At 46.1% G+C, this 17,549-nt stretch overlaps 7 non-coding genes and 1 pseudogene across 7 annotated transcripts; all 8 read right to left on the bottom strand.

Moving 5' to 3' along the window:
- Positions 1-4,205: 4,205 nt before the first annotated feature.
- On the bottom strand, positions 4,206-4,324 carry LOC135620874 (5S ribosomal RNA). The gene has a single exon (XR_010490103.1). It is a non-coding gene; the product is annotated as a 5S ribosomal RNA (ribosomal RNA).
- Positions 4,325-4,631: 307 nt separating this feature from the next.
- Positions 4,632-4,750, bottom strand: LOC135621011 (5S ribosomal RNA). The gene has a single exon (XR_010490239.1). It is a non-coding gene; the product is annotated as a 5S ribosomal RNA (ribosomal RNA).
- Positions 4,751-5,057: 307 nt separating this feature from the next.
- LOC135620698 (5S ribosomal RNA) lies at positions 5,058-5,176 on the bottom strand. Its single transcript, XR_010489936.1, has one exon. It is a non-coding gene; the product is annotated as a 5S ribosomal RNA (ribosomal RNA).
- Positions 5,177-6,969: 1,793 nt separating this feature from the next.
- LOC135621271 (5S ribosomal RNA) lies at positions 6,970-7,088 on the bottom strand (annotated as a pseudogene).
- Positions 7,089-7,393: 305 nt separating this feature from the next.
- On the bottom strand, positions 7,394-7,512 carry LOC135621215 (5S ribosomal RNA). The gene has a single exon (XR_010490440.1). It is a non-coding gene; the product is annotated as a 5S ribosomal RNA (ribosomal RNA).
- Positions 7,513-7,819: 307 nt separating this feature from the next.
- Positions 7,820-7,938, bottom strand: LOC135621212 (5S ribosomal RNA). The gene has a single exon (XR_010490437.1). It is a non-coding gene; the product is annotated as a 5S ribosomal RNA (ribosomal RNA).
- A 307-nt stretch (positions 7,939-8,245) lies between these two features.
- Positions 8,246-8,364, bottom strand: LOC135621113 (5S ribosomal RNA). The gene has a single exon (XR_010490339.1). It is a non-coding gene; the product is annotated as a 5S ribosomal RNA (ribosomal RNA).
- A 187-nt stretch (positions 8,365-8,551) lies between these two features.
- On the bottom strand, positions 8,552-8,670 carry LOC135620837 (5S ribosomal RNA). Its single transcript, XR_010490068.1, has one exon. It is a non-coding gene; the product is annotated as a 5S ribosomal RNA (ribosomal RNA).
- Between the last annotated feature and the right edge of the window lie 8,879 nt (positions 8,671-17,549).

Here is a 17,549-nt window from a genome sequence, read left to right as displayed (position 1 = left end):
CATGCAAACGTGGGGGACCTAGCAGGGCTGCGTTGAGGGCAGTCAGCACACGCGCGACCGTTTGAGGGAAAACGGGCATGGAGATGTAGGGAAAAGAGTCGCTCAGAGGAGCGGGCATCTAACATTGGCATTTTGAGGAATGGCCAACCCTTCGCGCAAGAGGCACCACGAGAACAGGCAAGCTTGGAAGAATTCGGAGCGCACAAAGGTTGGGATGGCTGAGTTTGAGCTACGGCTCAACGTTGACAACTATACTTGATGGTGCTCTAGGCAAGCGAGGCGCTTGGCAAGAATGAGACCATCCAAGGTGGAATGAGTTGCTCAACGACCAAAAGAGTTATGCAAAGCTCACAGAGGTGAGGGGAATTGCTAACTCGAAGAATTTGGTACTCATGCATGGGCTTGTATGCGGACGATGGAATGTTCGTGGCCATCCCAAGGCGACCGAGACTCGGCGCCATGGAGCATTGAAACTTTCTCTTCGGCAAGCGAAGGATACGTCCGGAGGAGGCTGAAATGTGCAACGAGTTCAGCATGTTGCTAGGCCTTGAGGGGTGCAGCGGTGGTTGTATTGACGTGGAGGCGCAATCTAGCAAGTGCGTCTGCAGGAGGCAGAACAATGCACAGTTTGTTCAGCAGATCGGAGTAGTCCAAGGGGATGGTGGTCTCCGAAACGAAGAGAGATGTTGCTCCAACGGGACAGTTATCCAGGAGGGATAAGTCTCGGCACTCCAGAGGGAGACTCATGTGAGACGGACTTCACATGTTGAGGAGGAGTACCTCACAAACAACAACTTCACGAAGCTCGATGGACCAAGCAAGCGACGAGGAGTTGTCGCTTGATCTCGCTCGAGAGAATGCATTGGTGGATGCATTGCGAGATCAAGTGGGGGAGCAACCTGAAGCAACTTAAATGAAGGCACACTTAGAGTCGATATGGAGATCGGACTCAAGGGAGGGCTGACCCGTGGAATGGAGGGCGCGAGGGCCACCATCGACTCAATGCAAAAACGAGGAGCGGAGCAACTTGGGTGTAACTTGGCGAAGTACCCAAGCCACATGAAGGGAGCCAACAGAGAAGTTGGAACATGGAGCAGAAGCACAGTGCTTTCCTTAGACAGAGGTCAAAGACATGAACTCTTGCAGAGGCAAGGGTAGGATCATGTTGTTCCATGGGTCCTTCATTCTGACGGAGCGGACTCATCTTGCATGGTGCCAAAGACGAAGGGAGCTTCTGGGCACATGCACCTTATCTCGGAGGAGCATTTGATGGAGGAACTAAGGCGACTCAATTTGCGGAGGCGAAGTTGGGTTCAGAAGGCCTTAGCACGGGGCAAGAGGACGCAGAGGCGGGTACTCTTGAAGAATATGCCACAGTGTTGCCATTTGAGTTGCTGTGAAGGAAGCAGTGCACAGCGGAGATTGTGCTGGTAGGGGCAGAGGCCCAGGATCCAGACAATGGTGCACAAACTACAGTGGAGTCGGTGGACTTCGGGAGCTACTAGGCGACGGACTGTCCTAGAGCGGTGCTTCATCTAGGTGTGACCCAAGAGTGGGTGGATGAAGGTCGATTGCCAAAGGAGCGAACAAATTCGAAGGTGGAAGGGACCCTGCGATGTATTGGCAGAGGCCACACATGGAGGGTTCACAATTCGAGTTTATTCCACATGGATCAGAATGCAATAGAGATGTCACCAGGAGGCGACATGGTGCAGCGGATCGTGGTGGAACAGTTTGTGGCAATGCGACGCACACGACATCGTCCCGTGAGGGATGAGATCATATGGAGGTATGATCGGGAGCTACTGGGAGCTCCGCTTTGGTGAACAACACGACGGCAAGAAGGGCTATGGATTCAAGGAGTGAAGGCCATGGTACCGCAGAGGCGGGTCTTCCGGGCGTGCACCGAATTTTGCATCGGATGAAAACCTTGGTCATCAGCATATGGGGGCTGGGTTCCACCAAGGGAAAAGTTCGAATGCAAGTACCAGTGAGTTCCATGGGAGGGACTTGATCATGCAGAGGTATGATCGAAGCAGCTGGAGAGTTGGACTGCTCCAGAGCTCATATTCGCTTAAGGGAGCCCGACAAGTCAGAGGAGAACAGAATCGCTGCAAACTCTACAACGTGATGGCAGAGGCCATGCATGGGAGTTGCAGTCTATCTTTCCATCGACCAAACGGACTGCTTGGAGAACACAGTGGTGTTGAAGCAGGGGGTCGAAAGGGGCGAGGAAGCGACGACGAGTCCAGAGGGACTTAGCTACCCAAAATCAAGCATCAGTTAGAATGGAGGTGGACTCAGAGGAGTGCCATGGAGACATCTCTACTGATTGTGAAGAAAAGGGATACAGAGGCGAGGCGACGGAAAGTAGGGCCATGGGCATGGCAGCGCCATGGTACCGCAGAGGCGGGACTTCCGTGCAAGTCATTGATCCCTTGCTCTCATGGAGGGAGAGCGCTTGGTCGTGAAAGGGGCCGAGGAGGTGGAGCATGCAGAGGCAATCTCCAAGTACCGAGACAAGGCTGAAGGGCAGAGGCCAAGAAACTTCGTAAGACCGGTGTCAACAAGTTTCTCATCAAGATAGCCGTAAGTGAAGGACTTCGGGTCATGCAAGAGTGCACGACCAAGGAACGAAGCAGGCAGTACGCGGTGCTGTACCTTTGCTACTCAGTGGAGTAGGCGGCAGGGTTGATGGAGAAGACGGTACAATCCCAAAGGCGACCTCATCTATCAGAGAATTACTCCAAGTTGGGGTGAAAACTTCCCGCATTCCAGAAGTTCGATGGCATTGAGAAGGTGAATCACAGTAGCCAACTCAACGCAAGGAGTGCAAACACTTCAAGTGCTTCAGAAGTGTGAGCAAAGAGCAGGCGAAGACTAGTAACCAGCTCGATGCATGAAGTACAACCTCGAGGAGGCGGGTGAAGTCAAAGTAACCTTTGCCTTCTCAACTCTTAAGAGAATGGGCGAAACCGAGTACCCCAGTTCTCTTATCTATCCAGCAGAGGAGCTCTGCACAAGTTCAAAGACCCTTCGAAGATAATGGAAGACAATAGTTGTCAAATCCTCACCAACGGTGATCAGTGCTACTGAGAGTAGATCGTCCGCTTCATTTCCCAACGAAATGCCAATCGAAAGCGGAAGTGATGCGAACCTACTTGGATGTGACAACTAACTGAAAGAAGAGTCAATGAGCAAATTTTGTGGAGGAAGGACCCAAAACTTCAGAAGTTTGCGAGGCGATGATCGTTAAAGCTCCAACAAGCATCCACCCAGTTCAAGCAGCATGTGGAAATTTTGAGAGACTGGCGCAGAAAAGATGGTCTTTTCCTTCATTTGGTGGATCCGCAAGAATCGACAAGGATCAACACAACTCAGCCAACCCCCCCAACAGAGTCAGAGTCATTGGTGAGTTGTAGCAGCACGGCGGATTAAAGGGTCGACTACTCAAAAACAGCAGCGTAGAGCAGCTGGGAGCCAGGAGGCGCATTGCAGCTGGAGCGGAAGATTGAAGACTCAGCAAAGGCGAAGAGTTGCAGTGTTCACAAAGGCTTCGACGAGGACGTCGAAGGGATAAGTGGGGGAGAATGTAACGGACAAACTTCTAAACAAGATGTTGGATGTAATGCTTATGTCTGTCCGTTGTCTTTTGGCATGTTCATGCCTTATATAGCAGGTAGAGGGGCGGCCGAAGGCTTATAAGTCCCATTTTAGTTGGGTTGGTGGCCTCTTTAGGCTTGTAAATAAAGGTTGTGTCATGTGGACACGTTCGAGAGCTTTTCGGTCTGTAATGGACCATTTTACCCTTTGTTGTGCAACTATTCAGAGCTTGTAAAGTCTGTTTGTAATTTGCATTGTCTATGAAGTGTTTTTCGGACATGTTTGCTTGTGGATCCCGATTGAGGCGTTCTCTTTAACCCGTTCTCTCTTTTGTTGGTCCTAAGGGACAATGGGAGGCTTCGGGGAGGCTGACCTTTGCGGACGGACGCGCGAGGGTGCCGCACGCCTTAGGCAAAACTAGCTAAGGTCGTGACAGTATGGAGCCCCAAAACCTCTCGAACGATCTCGGAATCACCATTGTTGGATCTCTCCGATGCCCACCGCGTACCGGACATGGCAAGCAGAATCCATCGGGACTTTCTCCCCAAAACCATCGCCTCGAAGGTCGACGGGAGAGGTTTTGGTCGCTCGGGGCGCAAAAAGGAGTGCAACACGAGGACTTCCCAAGGGGTCACCCATTCTAATACTACTCTCGCCCAAGCACGCTTAACTTCGGAGTTCTGATGGGATACGGTGCTTTAGTGCTGGTATGATCGCACTCGTTTTATTTGCGTCGTCCCTCGCCTTTGTGCACGTCGAGGACGGCGTATGGAGCCCCCAAACCTCTCGAACGATCTCGGAATCGCCATTGTCGGATCTCTCCGATGCCCACCGCGTACCGGACACGGCAAGCAGAAACCATCGGGACTTTCTCGAACAAACTCGGAATCGCTATTCCGACCCCATTCCGGAAACCTCTCTCTAAGCCCCACGAGACTGACAGCGTAGCGGTCACGCCAAATTCCGAGGCCCAAAACCATCGCCTCGGGGGTTGACGGGAGAGGTTTTGGTCGCTCGGGGCGCAAAAATGAGTGCAACATAAGGACTTCCCAGGGGGTCACCCATCCTAGTACTACTCTCGCCCAAGCAAGCTTAACTTCGGAGTTCTAAAGGGATCCGGTGCTTTAGTGCTGGTATGATCGCACTCGTTTTGTGTGCATCGTCCCTCGCCTTTGTGCACGTCGCGAACGGCGTATGGAGCCCCCAAACCTCTCGAACGATCTCGGAATCGCCATTGTCGGATCTCTCCGATGCCCACCGCGTACCGGACACGACAAGCCGAAACCATCGGGACTTTCTCGAATGAACTCGAAATCGCTATTGTGACCCCATTCCGGAAACCTCTCTCCGAGCCCCACGAGACTGACAGCGTAGCGGTCACGGCAAATTCTGTGGCCCAAAACCACCACCTCGGTGGTCGACAGGAGAGGTTTTGGTCGCTCGGGGCGCAAAAAGGAGTGCAACATGAGGACTTCCCAGGGGGTCAACCATCCTAGTACTACTCTCGCCCAAGCACGCTTAACTTCGGAGTTCTGATGGGATCCGGTGCTTTAGTGCTGGTATGATTGCACTCGTTTTGTCTGCGTCGTCCCTCGCCTTTGTGCACGTCGCGGACGGCGTATGGAGCCCCCAAACCTCTCGAACGATCTCGGAATCGCCATTGTCGGATCTCTCCGATGCCCACCGCGTACCGGACACGGCAAGCCGAAACCATCGGGACTTTCTCGAAAGAACTCAGAATCGCTATTGCGACCCCATTCCGGAAACCTCTCTCCTGTTGGGAAATCATTGGGGGCGACATCATATGCGCAGCGGAAGATCAAGAAATCAAAAATCCCCGATTCCCAAAAAGATGTTCGTCGTCGTGCGAAGATTGTGCGCAGAAATCCGCAAAACACAAAACTGCGTATAGAGATTGTTTTACCTAGGGAGATCGTATATCCCTGTTTCCTTGTAGATCCTTAGGAGAGGGTGAAGGAGGTCAAGCGTCCTCCTCTCTAGCGGTGATCCACACAGCAGGGTTGCGACGACGCTCCTCAAAACTCCAGGCCTACTCTGAGGTGGAGAGGGAGAGGAGAATAGGAAGGGCAAGCAAAGACTCTAGCCTATGATGCTGTGAATCCCTCCTATTTATAGAGATCTCGTGTCAAACCCTAATGGGTCCTTCCCTAGTGGGTATTGGATCTGCATCCAATAAGACAAGGGCTCCGTCGGATATCTCATATCCGAACCTCTACTCATCGCAATGCCTACCATATGTGTGTGACCCTCTAGGCCCAATATCGAGCTGGCCGTGAGTCATACCTGTTAGAACTCCTTCTAACTCAGTGAATTATTATCTCTGTAATAATTCACTCAACTCATCGACTACGGACGTACTAGGCCACTACGCCGTAGTCCCCAGACGATACAAGGGAATCCAATCCATTGGACCTGTCTGTCCTCAGTTACCATGTACCTATAGTCCCTCATCCATCTAATATCCCAGAGACCATATATCGAGCATGGTGTTGTCAGACCCATACGGTTTCTACTCAAGTCTCGCTCTAATCGGATTCTCCCGGAGAACTCTTTCTCTCTCAACCCGAATGACCCTGGCCAGGGATTTGTCTGAGCAAGAACACATGGGATATTCCTCTCATGACGCCGAGAGTGGATGATCCTCTGTCGACACTCAATAGCCCTCGTAAGGTCGACTACCACTCCCAATGACCAGCTGTACTAGATCTGGGACAACCAAACCTATAAGTCTGGTATCAAAGAGTGGAGCACTCATACAGGACATCCTTGGTGTCTCAAGTCTAAGGACCAGATACACCACTAGGACTACGGAATCGCTGTCTGACAATAAGGCATCATCAACCATCCAGCATTCCGTAAGCGGATCAATCAGTGAACTCATTCTCCAATGAGCACCTGTACTGTATCCCTAGTGTCCCTACACGAGTAGCTATGAGACCAGCTGCATCCATCATATGGACGGGTATACAGCACACCAGTCTATCCAGTTATCACGATGTCCCTCTCGAGTAATCTATGACCGGGATTATTTAGGATATGTGTTTAAAGGTGAATCGATCTCATTATCGTGATCTCATCACGATCCGATTCCCATTGCACAAATCCAAGGACATCACAATATATATATGCATTTATGCAATAGTTATAAAATAAATATATTAAGCAAAAAGATTCTGTATCAAGTCACATGTGCCATCACTCAAGTGATTGGCTTGCTGGGCACCTATGACTAACATCTCTGATCCCCACGAGACTGACTGCGTAGCGGTCACGGCAAATTCCGAGGCCCAAAACCATCGCCTCGGAGGTCGACGGGAGAGGTTTTGGTCGCTCGAGGCGCAAAAAGGAGTGCAACACGAGGACTTCCCAGGGGCTCACCCATCCTAGTTCTACTCTTTCCCAAGCACGCTTAACTTCGAAGTTCTGATGGGATCCGGTGCTTTAGTGTTGGTATGATCGCACTCGTTTTTTTGCGTCGTCCCTCGCCTTTGTGCACGTCGCGGACGGCTTATGGACCCCCAAACCTCTCGAACGATCTCGGAATCGCCATTGTCGGATCTCTCCGATGCCCACCGCGTACTGGACACGGCAAGCAGAAACCATCGGGACTTTCTCGACCGAACTTGGAATCGCTAATGCGACCCCATTCCGGAAACCTCTCTCCGAGCCCCACGAGACTGACAGCGTAGCGGTCACGGCAAATTCCGAGGCCCAAAACCATCGCCTCGGAGGTCGACGGGAGAGGTCTTGGTCGCTCGGGGCACAAAAAGGAGTGCAACATGAGGACTTCCCAGGGGGTCACCCATCATAGTACTACTCTCGCCTAAGCACGCTTACCTTCAGAGTTTTGATGGGATCCGATGCTTTAGTGCTGGTATGATCGCACTCGTTTTGTTTGCGTCGTCCCTCGCCTTTGTGCACGTCGCAGACGGCGTATGGAGCCCCCAAACCTCTCGAACGATCTCGGAATCGCCATTGTCGGATCTCTCCGATGCCCACTGCATACCGGACACGGCAAGCCGAAACCATCGAGACTTTCTCGAAAGAACTCGGAATCGCTATTGCGACCCCATTCCGGAAACCTCTCTCCGAGCCCCACGAGACTGACTGCGTAGCGGTCACGGCAAATTCCGAGGCCCAAAACCATCGCCTCGGAGGTCGACGGGAGAGGTTTTGGTCGCTCGGGATGCAAAAAAGAGTGCAAAACAAGGACTTCCCAAGGAGTCACCCATCCTAGTACTACTCTCGCCCAAGCATGCTTAACCTCGGATTTCTGATGGGATCCGGTGCTTTAGTTCTGGTATGATCGCACTCATTTCATGTGCGTCGTCCTTCGCCTTTGTGCACGTCGCGGATGGCGTATGGAGTCCCTATACCTTTCGAACGATCTCGGAATCGCCATTGTCGGATCTCTCCGATGCCCACCGCGTACCGAACACGGCAAGCAGAAACCATCGGGACTTTCTCGAATGAACTCGGAATCGCTATTGCGACCCCATTCCGGAAACCTCTCTCCGAGCCCCACGAGACTGATAGCGTAGCGATCACGGCAAATTCCGAGGACCAAAACCATCGCCTCGGAGGTCGACGGGAGAGGTTTTGGTCGCTCGGGGCACAAAAAGGAGTGCAACATGAGGACTTCCCAGGCGGTCACCCATCCTAGTACTACTCTCGCCTAATCACGCTTACCTTCGGAGTTCTAATGGGATCCGGTGCTTTAGTGCTGGTATGATCGCACTCGTTTTGTTTGCGTCGTCCCTCGCATTTGTGCACGTCGAGGACGACGTATGGAGCCTCTTCCCCATTCCGGAAACCTCTCTCCGAGCCTCACGAGACTAACTGCGTAGCGGTCATGGCAAATTCCAAGGCCCAAAACCATCGCCTCGGAGGTCGACGGGAGAGGTTTTGGTCGCTTGGGGTGCAAAAAGGAGTGCAACACGAGGACTTCCCAAGGGGTCACCCATCCTAGTACTACTCTCGCCCAAGCATGCTTAACTTCGGAGTTCTGATGGGATCCGGTGCTTTAGTTCTGGTATGATCGCACTTGTTTCATGTGCGTCGTCCTACGCCTTTGTGCACGTCGCGGATGGCGTTTGGAGCCCCTAAACCTCTCGAACGATCTCGGAATCGCCATTGTCGGATCTCTCCGATGCCCACCGCGTACCGGGCACGGCAAGCCGAAACCATCGGGACTTTCTCAAACGAACTCGGAATCGCTATGGCGAGCCCCACGAGACTGACTGCGTAGGGGTCACGGCAAATTTCGAGGCCCAAAACCATCGCCTCGGAGGTCGATGGGAGAGATTTTGGTAGCTCGGGGCGCAAAAAGGAGTGCAACACGAGGACTTCCCAGGGGGTCACCCATCCTAGTACTACTTGTTAGGATCGAGAGCACTAAGAGGGGGGGGGGTGAATTAGTGCAGCGGAAATCTTACAATAATTTAAAAACCAAAAGCTGCGTTCGTTCAAAAACTATTATGATGCAAACTAAAATTCTCAGTTTTATCTAAGTGCAGTTTGCGTCTAAGCGCAGATTGCGTTTAAGCGCAGTTTTGCGTCTAAGCGCAGTTTTGCGTCTAAGCGCAGTTTTGCGTCTAAATTCAGATTTACGTCTAAATGCAGATTTACGTCTAAACGCAGATTTACGTCTAAACGCAGATTTACGTCTAAACGCAGTTTTACGTCTAAACGCAGATTTACGTCTAAACGCAGTTTTACGTCTAAATGCAGTTTTACGTCTAAACGCAGATTTACGTCTAAACGCAGTTTTACGTCTAGACGCAGATTTACGTCTAAACTTTGAAACTCGTTTGTATACTCGCAGAAGGTAGTATGCAGTTGAAATCAAGACGTAAACGTGAACTGAAATCTGATGATTGAGCGAGGAAAGCCGATTTACGTCTGAATGCAGTTTTACGTCTAAATGTTGAAACTCGTTCGTAAAATCGTAGAGGACAGATTGCAGTTATTAATAGGATTAAAATGTAAGCGTAAACTGCAAAGAAGCTCGTTCGTAAAAGCACGGAAAACAGTTCTGCAGAATCAAACGTAAACGTAAACTGTAATGTATGAAAATATGAATTTACGTCTGAATGCAGATTTGGAAGAACAGCACTTAGAACTTGTTCGTGAAAGCGCAGAGAGCAGTAGTGATGAGGGAGGTTTGCAGTAATGATAAAGTGCTCGAAAATAAACGCAAACCAGAGATTTAGAGTGGTTCGGTCAGCCTTGACCTACTCCACTTTTTGCTTCCTCCACCGATGAGGTTGCCGACGTCAACTAGGTGCCTTCCTTCAATGGGCGAAGGCCAAACTGCCCTTTTACAATTTCTCTCCTTTTGACAGGCTTAGGAGACAACCTTTACAGACCTTTCTCTCCTCACTTTACAATTGAAAACTTGAAGAACAGAAGGAGGAGACTTAAAGGCTTTACAACACTTTTGAGCTCTTAGAATCACAGAAAAGATCAAGATTTCGGTGTAGGTCTGTATCTTTTCAGTGCTGAATGGGTGGGGTATTTATAGGCCCCAACCCAATTCAAAATTCGAGCTCAAAACGATCAAATCGATCAAATCCCAGAATTCTGGGATCAGGCGGTTGCACCTCTTGACTGGAGAGGTGGCACCGCCTGGCAGAGCTCGAAGACTGAGCTCAGGCGATTGCTTCTCTCTGCCAGAGCTCGAAGACTGAGCTCGATGGTTGCATCACCTGGCAGAGCTCGAAGACTGAGCTTGGTGATTGCATCACCTGGCAGAGCTCGAAACTGAGCTCGGTGGTTGCATCACCTGGCAGAGCTCCAAGCTGAGCTCAGGCTGATCCACCTCTCTGCCAGAGCTCGAAGACTGAGCTCGGTGATTGCATCACCTGGCAGAGCTCGAGACTGAGCTCAGGCTGATGCACCTCTCTGCCAGAGCTCGAAGACTGAGCTCAGTGGTTGCATCGCCTGGCAGAGCTCGAAACTTGAGCTCTGGCGGTGCTACCTCTTGGCAGAGGAGGTTGCACCGCCCAGTCTAGCTCGAAGACTGAGCTCTGGGCGGTTGCACCTCTCGGCTGGGGCGGTTGCACCTCCCAGCCTCGCAGCCCTGGCGGTTGCACCTCCTGGCTGGGGCGGTTGCACCTCCCAACCCCACAGCCCAGGCGGTTGCACCTCCTGGCTGGGGCGGTTGCACCTCCTGGTGCAATCAGGGTCCGAATGGTTCACTCCATTCGGCCCACTTTGAATCTTTTCAGGGGCCCAATTGCCCCAAGATTAAGCTAATGGGATCACCTCCCATTTTCATGCTTAATCATCATGCTAACTACGATTAACTCTAAGACAACTTCTGCAGCTTTGCTCCGATGCGTCAATCGCTTCTTCCGGCGAGTTTCCTGCCAACTTCCGTCGATCAACCGATAACCCTCGGTGATCCTTCTGCGGACATCCGGCATACTCCTGGACTTTGCGACGATCCACTTGGCGAGTTCCGACGAGCTTCGCTTGGCAAGCTTCTGGACTTCTCGGATCTGTTCTCGCTGAACCTCCGACGACCGTCCGAACTTCCGTCGAACTCTCGAACTCCCAACGTGATCATGATCTTGACTCCGGCGCAACACCTGCTGCTTGTCTTACTCTTATCGTAGTTAATCCTGCACACTTATCTCAACACATAGATTAGATAACAAATGACAATTGACTTCATCATCAAAATCCGAGATTCAACAATCTCCCCCTTTTTGATGATGACAATCAATTGATAAAGGAGTTGTCCTTAACTCCCCCTATCTATATGCCATAGTTGAGATAAGTCAACCTTGAATTCAAGACCTAAGAATTCAAGTGACGTATTGATAAGTTAGATCAGTTAAACTTATCAATGCTCCCATCATGATGCCCATCATGATGTATCTCTTCAAGAATTATGTCAAGGCATGACATACATCATCAAGTTTGTATGATAGTGTTTGTAACCATTCATCATGTAATCATATAAAGCTACGAAGGACTTTTTACATGATGCACACATTTGAGATTTTCTAGCAAGTTTGCATTTTCTTCACAATATAGAATATCAAATCAAGATTTGATGCAAACTATAGCACATGTTCACATATCTCTTGGTGATGCAAGGATGGCATAACATTGTTTATAGCATCACTCAAGTATTTGCAACTATGACATAGATATGATTATGGCAGTTCAGCTATGACATAGTGTTTATCAATTCATATGTTCACATATCTCTTGGTGATGCAAGGATGGCATAACATTGTTTATAGCATCACTCAAGTATTTGCAACTATGACATAGATATGATTATGGCAGTTCAGCTATGACATAGTGTTTATCAATTCATATGTTTCTCCCCCTTTGTCATCAACAAAAAGCATGATAGCATTATCAAGCATATAAAGGAAGTCATGACACATATATCTCTTTATTGTTTTTGCTTGACGGAGGAAAGTCATTTTCCAAAGAGTTTTCATAAGAGTGTACGGGAACATCCCATTTTTAGCATACAACCCGAAAAATGAACTTCTTACATGCATTTGGTTAAAAATATTTGTCACATAATTTGCAACATGTTATTTGATCAAGCGTTGTCAAGTCATGTAATAGTAATAACATTCGAAAAATAATTTTAACTAGTTTAAGTATTCGGACACATCAACATTCCTAATTCTCTTCTTATGTAATCAAATTGTTCTTCACATAGGGGTTTTGTGAAGATATCAGCTAGTTGATGTTTGGTATCAATAAACTCTATGGTTACATCATGATTAGTGACATGATCTCGTATAAAGTGATGTCTAATATCAATGTGTTTTGTTCTTGAGTGTTGTATAGGATTTTTAGTTAAGCATATTGCACTCGTGTTATCACATTTAATGGGAATATCTTTAAGATTCACTTTGTAATCTTCTAAAGTGTTTTTCATCCATACAACTTGTGCACAGCATGCACTTGCTGCAATGTATTCAGCTTCGGTTGTTGATAGGGCAACCGAGTTTTGTTTCTTAGATGACCAGGATACAAGGGCATGTCCTAAAAATTGACATGATCCTGATGTGCTTTTTCTGTCTAGTTTACAGCCAGCGAAGTCCGCATCAGCATAGGCTGTTAATTCAAAATTTTCTGATTTTGGGTACCATAATCCTAGATTGGTAGTTCCATTAAGATATCTGAGTATTCTTTTGACTGCTTTGAGATGAGATATCTTAGGGTCTGATTGAAATCTAGCACAAAGTCCTACACTGAACATGATGTCTGGTCTGGTGGCAGTAAGGTAAAGTAAACTTCCTATCATACCCCTATAGGTTTTTTGATCGAAGCTTTCTCCATTCTCATCAATTTCTAACTTAGTGGAGGTGCTCATAGGAGTGTCAATGGCTTTTGAATTATTCATTTTGAACTTCTTTAGCAAACTCACAGCATATTTGGTTTGACTAATAAATATGACATTGCTTAGTTGTTTGATTTGTAGGCCTAAGAAGAATGTTAACTCTCCCATTAGACTCATTTCGAATTCATGACTCATAGTTTTCGCAAAGGATTCACAAAGAGATTCATTTGTAGAACCAAAGATAATATCATCAACATAAATCTGAACAATGAGAAAATCATTTTCAAAATTCTTGATAAACAATGTAATATCAACCTTGCCTTTTATGAAATTATTTTCAATGAGAAAAGAGCTAAGTCTCTCATACCAAGCCCTTGGGGCTTGTTTTAAACCATAGAAAGCTTTAGTTAATCTAAACACATGATTAGGGTAGCCATTATTTTCAAATCCAGGAGGTTGTTCAACATAAATTTCTTCGGAAATGAAACCATTTAGAAAAGCGCTTTTAACATCCATTTGAAATAACTTAAAATTATTGCAACTAGCGTAGGCAAGGAGCATCCTTATGGCTTCCAATCGAGCCACAGGTGCGAAGGTTTCTTCGTAATCGATACCTTCTTCTTGGTTGAAACCTTTGGCCACTAATCTAGCCTTGTTTCTAACCACGATACCATTTTCATCTTGCTTGTTTCTAAAGACCCATTTAGTACCAATTACTAAATGGTCATTTGGCCTAGGAACAAGCGTCCACACCTCATTTCTCTCAAATTGATTTAATTCATCTTGCATTGCGATAATCCATGAATCATCTTTCATGGCTTCATCAACACATTTGGGTTCAATTTGGGAGAGAAAAGCGGCGTTGGCACAAAAGTTTTTAAAAGAAGATCGTGTTTGAACCCCCTTTGATGTGTCTCCTAGGATTAGCTCCTTAGGATGAGTATCTATATACTTCCAATCCTTGGGTAAGGATGTTTTGGAAGTGGATGCAACCAAGTTGCTGGTTGGAGACGGGGTTTCGTTTAAATTCAAGGAATCAAAATTAACATCATCATCAAGATCATTTTTCTTAATTTCTGAAATCTCATTGAAAACAACATGGATGGATTCTTCAATAATTAAGGTTCTTTTATTGAAGATGCGAAAAGCTTTAGAAACCGAAGAATAACCAAGAAAGATTCCTTCATCAGATTTAGCATCGAATTTTCCTAAGTTATCCTTTTCATTCAAGATAAAACACTTACACCCAAAGACTTTAAAATATGAGACATTGGGTTTTTTGTTATTCCATAACTCATAAGGAGTTTTGGTGAGTAAGGGTCTTACTAGGACTCTATTTAAAATATAGCATGCAGTGTTTACAGCTTCGGCCCAAAAATATTTGGGTAGGCTATGTTCATTCAACATGGTTCTTGCCATTTCTTGTAAATTTCGATTTTTTCTTTCTACTACCCCATTTTGTTGAGGATTTCTTGGAGTAGAGAAGTTATGGTTGTATCCGTTGAGTTCACAGAATTCTTGGAAGTCATGGTTTTGAAATTCTCCACCGTGATCACTTCTAATTGACGAAATCATAGATTCCTTCTCATTTTGAACAAGTTTACAAAACTTGGTAAAATGTCTAAAGCATTCATTTTTTTGTTTTAAGAAGTAGGTCCATGTATATCTGCTGTAGTCATCAATAATGACAAAGGCGTATTTGCTACCTCCTAGACTCGATGTAGAGATTGGTCCGAACAAGTCCATATGGATCAATTGTAAGGGCCTAGAGGTGCTTATTTGATTCTTAGCTTTGAAGCTACCCCTAATTTGCTTACCTAATTGGCAAGCATCACATACATTATCTTTGATGAACTTGATATGAGGAATTCCTCTTACAAGTTCTCTAGATGATACTTGATTGATTAGTTTCATGCTAGCATGACCTAATCTTCTATGCCATAGCCAAGCATCCTCATTCATAACGGCAAAGCACATTTCATCACATAAGTCATTGATGTCAATAGTGTATACGTTGTTTTGTTTTAATGCAATCATAGATATATTTTTGTGTGGTTTTTCAATGATGCAGGCATTAGATTCAAATCTTATAATATATCCTTTATCACATAATTGAATAATGCTCAAGAGGTTATGTTTTAAACCATCAACTAGTAAAACATCTTCAATAGAGAGGTTGGATTTGTTACCTATGGTTCCTTTGCCAATGATTTTACCCTTGTTGTTGTCTCCGAAGGTGACATATCCTTCGTCTATGCTAGAGAGCTTAGAGAATTGAGATGGATCTCCGGTCATATGCCTTGAGCATCCACTATCAAGGTACCATTTCTTGCTCCTAGCTTGCGATTGTTTAGTTTTCTACAAGAAAGGATGATGTTTAGGTACCCATTTGCTTTTGGGTGCCTCATAAATAGATCTACATTTTCTATCATGTTGCATAGAGTTTATCATGGTTCCTTTAGGAACCCAAATTAATTTGTTTGGACTTATTTTCTTGAATGGACAACAATGTGTCTTGTGTCCAGATTTGCAACAAAAGTTGCACTTGGTTTGGTTTTGAACATGTAAGATGGGGCCTTTTACAAAGGTAGTTGGATTTCGGTGAGGACTCCTCACAAATCCAATCCCACTTCTTTTGGGAGCATGACCCTTGTTTGTAAGGATCATGTTTAATGACTTGCTACCAACCTCGAATTTCTTCAAGGTGTCCTTAAGTAGCAAGTTTTCTTTTTGTATAGTTTCTAAATCATGACATTTGATACATGAATTTAAACTATCATGATGTTCGACTTTTAACTTATCAAACTCACAAGTAAGATTATCATGTACCTTTTTTAGCAACTTGTATTTTCTATTTATAACTTTGCATTCATCAAATAAATCATGGAAGGCATTTAATAATTCATCGAAAGATAAATCAGCATCTAATAAATCCGTTACCTCCTCTTCGATGGCCATAAAGGCGTAATGAGCAACTTGCTCGGTGTTGGACTCCTCTTCCTCAGATGCGCTCGAATCATCCCATGTTGCTTGGAGCGCCTTCTTCTTTGTTGTTCTTTTCTTGACTTGGGGACAATCACTCTTGTAGTGTCCCGGCTTTTTACATTCGTAGCAGATTACTTGGTCCTTCTTGGGTTCAAGTTTATTTTTCACATCGTTTTTAAACTTGTTTCTTTTGAAGAATTTCTTAAACTTTCTTGTCAAAAGTGCCAAGTCATCGTCACAATCCTCATCACTTGAGTTTTCTCTCAAGTGGCATTCAGAAGTTTTAAGTGCCATATCCTTCCTGTTCTTTGGAAGGATGTCTTCTTGCTCTTCATGAGCTTTGCAGGTCATTTCGTAGGTCATTAATGACCCGATTAGTTCTTCAAGAGGGAAATTTCGCAGATCTTTTTGCCTCTTGAATGGCGGTGACTTTAGGATCCCAACTCTTAGGAAGGGATCTTAGTATCTTATTAACAAGCTCAAAATCCGAAAAGCTCTTTCCGAGTCCTTTTAGACCGTTGATGACATCCGTGAAACGGGTAAACATGTCGCCAATGGTTTCACTCGGTTTCATTCGGAAAAGTTCAAAAGAATGCAGCAACAGATTGATTTTTGACTCTTTCACTCTACTTGTGCCCTCGTGGGTCACTTCAAGTGTGTGCCAAATATCAAAAGCAGTTTCGCAAGTTGAAACATGATTAAACTCGTTTTTATCAAGTGCGCAAAATAAGGCATTCATAGCCTTTGCATTAAGAGCGAAAGCCTTCTTCTCCAAATCGTTCCAATCGATCATTGGAAGAGAAGATTTTGAAAATCCATTTTCAACAAGGTTCCACAGTTCAAAATCCATAGAAATAAGAAAGATCCTCATTCGGGTCTTCCAGTAAGTGTAGTCCGTTCCACTGAACATGGGTGGACGTGTAATCGAATGCCCCTCTTGGTTTCCGGCGTATGCCATCTCTCTTGGGTTTTAATCCTTTAGAGAGTTAACCTTGCTCTGATACCAATTGTTAGGATCGAGAGCACTAAGAGGGGGGGGGGGTGAATTAGTGCAGCGGAAATCTTACAATAATTTAAAAACCAAAAGCTGCGTTCGTTCAAAAACTATTATGATGCAAACTAAAATTCTCAGTTTGTATCTAAGTGCAGTTTGCGTCTAAGCGCAGATTGCGTTTAAGCACAGTTTTGCGTCTAAGCGCAGTTTTGCGTCTAAGCGCAGTTTTGCGTCTAAACTCAGATTTACGTCTAAATGCAGATTTACGTCTAAACGCAGATTTACGTCTAAACACAGATTTACGTCTAAACGCAGTTTTACGTCTAAACGCAGATTTACGTCTAAACGCAGTTTTACGTCTAAACGCAGTTTTACGTCTAAACGCAGATTTACGTCTAAACGCAGTTTTACGTCTAGACGCAGATTTACGTCTAAACTTTGAAACTCGTTTGTATACTCGCAGAAGGTAGTATGCAGTTGAAATCAAGACGTAAACGTGAACTGAAATCTGATGATTGAGCGAGGAAAGCCGATTTACGTCTGAATGCAGTTTTACGTCTAAATGTTGAAACTCGTTCGTAAAATCGTAGAGGACAGATTGCAGTTATTAATAGGATTAAAATGTAA

The sequence above is a fragment of the Musa acuminata genome, chromosome BXJ2-8 (genome assembly GCF_036884655.1).
Source record: "Musa acuminata AAA Group cultivar baxijiao chromosome BXJ2-8, Cavendish_Baxijiao_AAA, whole genome shotgun sequence".
NCBI classification, from domain to species: Eukaryota; Viridiplantae; Streptophyta; class Magnoliopsida; order Zingiberales; family Musaceae; genus Musa; species Musa acuminata.
This window is presented reverse-complemented; position numbering and strand designations above follow the sequence as displayed.